General features: G+C 40.9%; 2 long non-coding RNA genes across 2 annotated transcripts; both read right to left on the bottom strand.

The window, feature by feature from the left end:
* Positions 1–579: 579 nt before the first annotated feature.
* Positions 580–4,279, bottom strand: LOC112139951. The gene is made up of 3 exons (XR_002918083.2): positions 4,147–4,279; positions 2,712–2,866; positions 580–1,017 (listed from the first exon to the last, which is right to left on the bottom strand). It is a non-coding gene; the product is annotated as an uncharacterized LOC112139951 (long non-coding RNA).
* A 3,657-nt stretch (positions 4,280–7,936) lies between these two features.
* On the bottom strand, positions 7,937–8,599 carry LOC118600095. Its single transcript, XR_004949664.1, has 2 exons — positions 8,272–8,599; positions 7,937–8,126 (listed from the first exon to the last, which is right to left on the bottom strand). It is a non-coding gene; the product is annotated as an uncharacterized LOC118600095 (long non-coding RNA).
* Positions 8,600–9,035: the final 436 nt, after the last annotated feature.

Genomic DNA, 9,035 nt, shown 5'->3' with positions numbered 1-9,035 from the left:
ATGATCCTTCTGGCAAATAGACCATTTCCTGTCGCAACTCTCTCTCTCTGGAAGACTTTGAAGATGTTTTAATGATAGGCAGGCAGAAGCTGTCTCCCTGTGCCTGAACAATCATCTCTAATCAGGAACCCCCGAGCCACGGGCCTTCTCCCTTGGACTAAACCAAAACAATCCACTGAGGGTGCTATAAGCAGAGCCCGATGTCTTGGAAACCTACATTCCTGCCCTCTCCATGACCCTTTCTCTAGATTCAACGTCTTGGTGGCTCTCTGGTGGGGGAGAGACTCTTTACCACAAGGGGGCTGTAAGTAAATGACAGTTTGACTCTATTTAAACAGTTTAAAGAGGGGGGAGGAAGAGGGGGCAGGGGGTGTACAGTTGGAATTGGTAGCCATGAAGAAGTGGGCGTTGTTGGTGTAGAAAATACATTTAAAAATCATTATTGCTTAGTGGTTGTAGATGAATGAAAAGTGACCAAATACACAATTCTAACTTGTAATGTTTATCATGGCAGCCTCAGCACTGTGAGTGAAGTTGTTTATAGTGAGAATTAATGGACTGCTCAGATTATGGGAGCCAGGTTTCTGAAGGACTGTTTGGAGAGGAAGTAGTGTGTCCAAAAATCATTGAAAATTTTTGATTTACAGATGAGGCTAGAAGTAGCAGAAACTGTCAGAAAATCAAAGGTTGATAGAAGTCAGAGAAGTTTGAGCAAAAAAACATAAAAACAAAACAGAATTTACATCCAAATCTTGTATAATGTTTCCCACTTTGGTACTGTTAAGACATAATGTATTAACTTGTCTAGAATCAAACAACTGTTATGCACCAATAGTTGTGAAAGTCACAGTATTGCTTAAGCTGTTGCCTTATCTCAGGTCAGGGTCATAAAAACGTTCTCACCTTTGCTGTTCCTCTTCATCTCTCAAGAATGGATTGTTCTTTTTGGACTGATCACTCTTCATGGACACACAGATGGAAACTGTACACTGGACTCTTTGTGTGATCTGCTGACCTCTGCAAACCAAAACAAAAAAAAAACCTCCAGAAAAATAGACGTTTTTGGCATCAGATCATGAACAAACACTAAAAAAAGAACTAGACAAAAACTTAAATTTGACCGTTTTTTATATGATTAATTTACTTTCCGAACAACTGACGAGCAGTAATAGTTCACATTTTGGAATATCTATATTAACTTTTTTACTAATTTTTTTAAATACAAAAACACTTAGATAATCTCATAAAACAATCTGATTTTTGTATGACGGTAATTGCAGCATTCTAAAACAAATCACACTTGCTCTCATTTTTTTTTTTAGATATGTTTGGCGTGACTTTTAAAACTTAACTGAGAATCTTATTCAACTTCTAAGTATTTTTCTTGCTCTGTTTGTTTAATAAGTTCTCCATTTAGTTTAATGTTAAGGTTATTTGATGTTTTACCTTTTTTAAGTTAAAAACATAGATTTAGTTATAAGAGTTAAACAGAAGCTGTTCTATCAAGCCGACACTTTCCAAAGGCTTTATGTTGGTGTGCTGTTGATAGCATCAGGGGTTTTTACCAGACACATAAAGCAAAATGTCATCAGTATACATCTGATAGCCAATGTCAGGACCCAATTCAGGTTCCCTGGGGGATTCCAGTCATTATTTAATCACTAGCAGATCTTGATCTATGTTTACATTTTGTTCTTGACTTTGCAATTAGGACTCAAACCATGAAATTCCCTGGTGTGACATGTTAAAAGTTGACAACTTAGGAATGAAAAGGTTGTAGTTTACTGTGCCAAATGCTCTCATCACTGTATAACCAGAAACACAGCACCAACCATGCCTTTTTTTTCTCATTTTCCAAAAAAGTGCAGATATCAGACTGTCTAAAACTATTTGGATGCAAGAAGTGATTCTAAACGTTTGTTTAATTGTTTTTTTTAAATATATAATACTTTTGACATCACTGGAACTTGAGCTGAGGTGTCAAACATAATCGCACAGAGGGCCGAAATCCAAAACACATCTTAGATCGTAGGCCGAAAAGGATAAACATCTATTGAACACTTCAAAACTACATTTTTAAAACTTTAAAAAAGTAACTTTTTAATGCGGACTGAACCATGAGACATGGCCGGTACCGCGTCAGGAACCAGTACTGATCCGTGTCTGTTACTGGGTTAAAAGGAAAACGTGGATGTAGAGGGGTCCTTCACCATGCTTCAATATGTGATGGGTAGGGAGTGAGAATGTGTTACAATATCTTACCAGCACAATTCAATATCGGACCATTAATAACAAAAACATAAAAGGGTCTGGCGGGCTGGATATAATCACACAATAGGCCAGATTTGGCCACCGGGCTTTGACTTTGCTACATGTGAACTAGATTAATTGGTCGATAGTTACTGTGGTATTTCCAGACTTAAAGACCGGTTACAGTAGTGGTTTTTCCCAAGAATCTGGAAATGTTCCAGTTCTGAAAGAAACATTTATAGCATGAGTCAGTGGCTTGATTAAGACATGTTGTGTCTATATGCTTCGAGAAAGTCGTATTAAGGTCTTCTGTATTTCATTAGCCCTCGTTGATCTACTTCTCTAAAATAGAAGGGATTGTTATTTGAAGCCAATGTTGTTTTGTTCAAGCTTTTCATCTGGAAATTTAGAACATGGTCTTAGCAGCTGTTGTCTTTTCTCGGTACCAAAAATGTTCTCACCTTTGCTTTTCATCTTCATCCCTTAAGAAGGGATTGTTATTTTTGGACTGGTCGCTCCTCATGGACACACAGCTGGAAGCTGAAGATTCAGCTTTTGTCCTCTGCTCCTCAGAGGAATCCATCTTCATCCATCAGATTTGAACCAGCAGCTTCGACTTTGAGTTCAGAACATTGAAATAGGTACAAACATGTTGGTTCATAATTCACACAAGAAACAGAAAGTTTGTTATCCTAACACAAAAAAAACCCCATTAAAATCACTCAAACAAAAATATCAAACTATTGTAAGTTCATAGTCAAATAAACATAATAGCACTATTTTATTTTCATGTTTAAATCACCTGAGCAGAAATTCTCCCCAAAAACATTTACAAGTCATATAAATTTGTTCTTCCATGTTCGTACAGAAACGTTCAGGTCTGCCAGACCATGAAGGTTGATAGAGTTGTACAAACATTTATCTCATGTTTGCTTTGTATGATTTTAACCTCTTTTCTCTTTCTGCTCATTCGAGGTCGTGCTCAGCTGGTATCTGGAAGGTTGCAGTCATCCTAGGCTGAATGCTGTCTGGAGGCTGAGATGTTACAGATACTCAAAGATGCTGACGCAGACCTATTGCATTGAACTAAGACATTAATGATAGTAGAACCAGTTTGAGGCTGTTTTTCCTTCCACACCTTGAGAGCAGCAAATGTAAATAAAATAAGACCGCCCCTGAAAGGTTATAAATATGGAAACCCTGAACCAAGATCTTCAGAGCGGGTGGAGACTGGTTTGAACTGACCCCTCCCGTGTCTTCCTTTCAGAGAAATGTTTCAGGTTGTTTGAACCTAACAAAGGTGATTTCAGGGTCAGAACTGTCTTCCGTTTCATTTGTTCAAACAGATGCAGTTCTGTGTGAAGTGCTCAGACTGCTGTGGACAAACAGACTCTGCCTATGACCTGAAGAGTTTTTCTTTTGTTCTTTCACCTTTTTAAAATCATTGACATACATTTTCATCATGAAATATGTTGTTGTAAATAAGTTTATTTACTGTAATGTGCTATCTCTGCAAAACCAGCTGGACCTGTTGGAGTGCAATCATCCAATCAGAGCAGAGGAATCTGTCTGTTGCCCCATCTCAAGAGTGTCAGGTATAAACATGGAGAGGGAAACACAATAGTGCAAAGAGTGATAACGTGCACTCTGACAGGCACACCTACAGTGCCGTGCGCGCTCAGAGCAGAAATCTTCCTCCTCCATGACAGTTCTCCTCTCAGCTGCTGTTTGGCGTCTCGGTTTGATGAATTTAGTTTGTGATCTGGTTGATGTCACAGCTGTGAGGAGAAGACGTCGGAGTCTTCCTGCTCACTCTCTCAGATTTCCAGAGAAACATTTCTGCCCTTCAGTCAGTCAAACTCCACAGAGATGCTGAGGACACCTGCAGATTCTCACCTGTTCAACTCACTGCTGCTCCACCGTCACACACTTTCAGGATTCATGGACTGAAGAAACTTCTGGAAGAAGAAGCAGCAGCAGCTTGTTGTTCCTCTGTAGTCCTCAGTCAGTCTGATCACATCCTCATACCTGAAGTCTAAAATACATCAGAGCCTCGTCTGAACCAGTCGGACCTTTTAGGAAACATGCATGTCATCATGTGACTAAACTGAAACGGTCACTTACTAATAAGTTGTTAATGCTCAGAATCAAACACAGCATGAAACTACAGAACAAATCCAGATTGTTTCCTATTTTGACCTTCTGAAAGTCAGGAAAAAGAAATGTAAGGGCTGATATGATCCTATTCTTAAGTAATAAACAATGAAATTGACATAAATATGTATGTGTGAGTATAAAAAACACCCCTCTCACCCTGCGCTGATGGTTTTTCCTCCAAACTTTGGTCCTCTACCAGAGGTCTAGGAGCTTGAGGGTCCTGCAGTATCTGAGCGGTTCCTAGCACTGCGCTTTTCTGGACTGAGATGTCTGAGGTCTTTCCAGGGATCTGCTGTAGCCACTCCTCCAGTTTGCCCCCCCCTAAGAGGGATACGCCTCCTCACAGCCTTCAAATGTCCCCTAGTGCAAAGTCACATGCCACCACCTGCTCCGAAATGACAGAGCAATGCCTGATTTTTAAACTTGAGTGTCCAAACTCCTGAAAAATCTCCAGTAGCATCAGAAGTAGAAGTCAGTAGATTTTTCGCCTTGATAAACTATTGTGCTGAGGAGGTCTGGGATGTAGTTAGAGTTACTGAGCTAGCAACACTGAATCAGAACATGATGGAGAATTTCAAAATCTTTGTGCAAACTTTATTACAAACTTTCAGTTCAAAAGATGCGAATTATGGCTCCAAGATGAAGTGTCGAAATTTCTCTGAGAGTCCAGAGTTGACCAGGTCGTTACAATTGGAGGAAATGCAGTTTAAAGTGTTAGTAATGGCCTTGGACAAAGCTAAAATAAGTATCCAGATATATTCCATATGTTCTAATGTATCAAAAATAACAAATAATTACCGTTGACAAACGCAGGTTTTTGTAAAATTTGACAAATTAAACGACAAATCACACTCGCATTTCGCCCTGCTTCAGAAACGGCTCGATTTGGGTCACGTGACGCGTTGACGTCACATGGGTGAGACAGCGCCAGCAGCAGAATGCAGGCGGACCCAGGGTGTCTGCAGATACATGTGTGTGTGTGCGCTGCGGCAAAGTTGAATTCTATAAACGTCGGTGTTATGGTCCGACAGATTTGCAGTTTATTAATCATTGATGGTGGCTTGCAGGATCTCTGCAGATCCGTTGATGAAACCATCGACACTCGCAGCGGTCCACCAGTCATTTCTTCCTCCGTGAAAGATCAGATCTCATTCATTTCTGTGTGATGCTTTCATCTGAAGAGGAATCGTTTTCTGAATTTTCCGTGTACTTAGCTAACGTGACAGACTGTTGTCATCCCCTGTTGTTGTTGTGTGTTGAAACGGGATGATTCGCATGGAGAACGGGGCGTACGGAGAACTGTTTACGTTCTCATTTTTTTTCTGCGCACGTCAGAGACATGCAGTAAGGTGGTGAAAGAGCTTCTGGGTATGTGAATAAAGTGATTAAATAAGTGAATAAATAAAATAATAATAATAAAGTGGCGGACGGTCCTGCAAACATGTCTCTATGCTCTTTATTTTGCATATGAAACTCTGCATTACCGACCCGGATAGTCAGCGTCATCGATGATTTGATTTAGAGTCGCCAAAAGGTTCCGATCTGTAAATAAAGCTTCACGAGATGTTCCATGTCTTCCAGCTTCGAGCATGGCTCTGATAAACTGACGGCTTTCGTTTTCACCGGCATTCTCAGCGTCACTGTCAGTGTCATTGCTAAATAGTGAGCTCCTACTTTCCGCTCTGCCGGCTCAAATTGATCGGGCTTTACAGTCCTNCGAGCATGGCTCTGATAAACTGACAGCTTTCGGTTTCATCGGCATTCTCAGCGTCACTGTCAGGGTCATTGCCAGATTGTGAGCTCCTACTTTCCGCGCTGCCGGCTCAAATTGATAGGGCTTTACAGTCCTCAAACCACAAACACCCGGCGCCTCTGAATCAGCGTCACTTTCAGAACAAATGTTTCCACAATCTGAGTCTGAAGACAGAATTGTGGACCTGGAAATATCGCCGCTATCGCTAACTCCGACAAGCAAAGGAGAAGCCATCTTGCTATGTTGACCCCTCTTACGTCACACGCACCACGTGACCAAAACGGAGCTTTTCACCCGGAAGAGACAGGTTTGCCAAATTTGGCCGCAAAAATGCCGTTTTATTTCAATATTTCTTGCTCAAAACACGGCAAAACATTTGGAAATGGTAAATATAAGGCGAAATACAGTTAACACCGAAAATGACCTACAACCCCATTACTAACCCTTTAAGCTTGGATCCCTAGAAGTCTCAGTACTTGAACCTTTGCAAAGTAATAATTAGGTAAAGTATCTAATAACACACTGAGAATATCAATATAACTACATAGCGAGCAAGTCACAATACCTTCCTGATGGTGTAGGTCAGCGATCATTTCTTCATAAGAATCGTCGTCAGTTGTGACAACCTGGTCTGGTAAAAAAAATAAATATATATTGATCCCATTGGCTAAACACACAGACTTGAAACTTGGTTGAGGTTTCACACAAAAATTTACCATCGGGATGTATCTCTATGTCATCCAGTCCTTTCCCCTGCATGTCTGATAGTTTTCCTTTCTCCATTGTCATCAACAGTTTGCTGACTTTTGCCAGCTGTAGGGTGCTCTCTGGAAGACGATAAAATTCTCGGTGGACTCGGATGTCATGTCCAAGAAATGTAGCGAGTTGATCCATTTCATTCTCTTTCAGATTTAGCACTTTGGATAAAGGGGCAACTTGTTTCCGCAATCTTGTTGATGTGAGTGCCTCTGGGTTCTTTGCGCCACATTGGTTTGAATAGTTGCGAAGGCAGTCAGAGCCTCTGCAATGGGAAAGTGCACCTGGACGTGCAAATAAGTGCACGTTCTCAGTGAGCCATCTCATTGGTCAATTGATAACTCTGATAACTTGTGATAATGGAAAAAAATCTTTAAAAAAAATAGGATTAGAAAAAAGAAGTTAAGCAGAAAGCAGCAGAGGAAGAATGATTATTCTGACATAAAATGACTGAGAAATAACTGTCTGTTTCCCAATGTAAGTCAATGGGACTTTGGCCTTCTTGCAACCCAGTGGTACTTCCTATATGAAACACGGAAGGAGGGGGGTTTGCTCAGTCCAGTTCTCTCTTATACAGTCAATGGGAGCACCAGCTACATTTGTAAGTCCAGCATGGGTGATAGTCAGTCCTCATCCTCGTTTTCTTTGAGAGGATGTGTGTCAGAAGGATGTGTCAGCAGGACTATGGAAATCCCAGAATCCTTGAGGAGGGTCCCGCCCACCAGGGGTTCAGGCCCAGAGCAGGGATCCGGCATTAGACATAAATATTTGTATATATACATATATATATATAAGTATATGTACATGATTCAATTCAATATGTTTTTGCTCTCACACACCCCTCTGCATTTATCCGGACTTGGGANATGTGCAGCAGAGCTGTTGATGGAAAGAAGATCATTCATTCTAACAGTGTCTGTCCAAGACACTTTGATTTAAAAGGAGAAATACTCAGAAATGTAAAAGCAAAATGATTTCTTATCACATTTGTTCACCTTCAGAAGAAAAATTACACACAGACATTGTCAAGTCCTTTTTCAAAACCCTGAGTCGCTAGACTTGAGTAGCCCCAGCTCCCTGATTGTTGAAGGAATTCACTCAGCCTTCTTTTGCTTTTTCCACATTTATTTCCACATTGACACAGCATCAGTGGTTGTGCAGCAGCAAACACAGCAGTGGCAGCAGGCAGTCAGGCAGTCAGGTGAAAAACCTCAAACAAAAAACACATATTACAACATTGAAAAGGCCTGAAAAAGTCTAACTTAAAAGTCAAACATTTCCCACAATTTGCTATAACTACACCAAAAAGATACATAATACAAAAAGTGTCCCTTCACCAAATACAATAACCTTACCGGCTGTCATCAGGGAAGCAGTGTGCTCAGGGCTCATTTCCACACAGCACACTGCCACCTTTTTAAACATTGTGGCTGTAGAGCCTGCCTGATTGGGCTTGGTCCTCACCTGCTCACACACCTGGATCTCATTAAGGGGTGGTGAGAGCAGTGCAACAGACATGTTACAAACTCTAAAAACAGGATTTTTATCGGAGGGGGACTTCTTGTGCATTTTTTTACACCGCAACCACTTAGTATCCCCAAACCTGGCCCCCCAATATTCTGTTTGCACCCCCAACAAGGGCTGGCTAGATCCGGCCCTGATTTGGGGACTGTTTTCTAGGGGTGTCGGAAAAAATCGATTCACATTCGAATCTAGATTCTCATTTTTAACGATTCTACTTTTTCAAGAATCGATTTTATTTTTTTTCCATATTCCTGTAATCAATATATTTCATTTAATGTCTCGAACCCGCTAGCTTACTTGTGAGCGGTAATGTTTGTCACTTAACGGCTACTGTTGTTTATTTTCTCTAGAATATAGCGGAGCCGAGCATGCGCGTTAAGCTACAACATGGAAGGGGAAAAAGAAATTCATGCTGTCCCTTCATCGATGAAGGCAAATGTTTGGGCACACTTCGGCTTCTACAAATCCCGGGGTAAGGAGCTTGATATGTCAAATGCAGTGTGCAAAATCTGCAAAATGAAAATAAAATATTTCGGGAACTTATCACGCGCCATCATCCGGAGCTTAAAGAAGCGGAGCAGCGACCGATCCAAGC

Source organism: Oryzias melastigma, linkage group LG18 (genome assembly GCF_002922805.2).
Source record: "Oryzias melastigma strain HK-1 linkage group LG18, ASM292280v2, whole genome shotgun sequence".
NCBI lineage: Eukaryota > Metazoa > Chordata > Actinopteri > Beloniformes > Adrianichthyidae > Oryzias > Oryzias melastigma.
The sequence above is the reverse complement of the archived record's forward strand: the minus strand, read 5'-3'. Positions and strand labels throughout refer to the sequence as shown.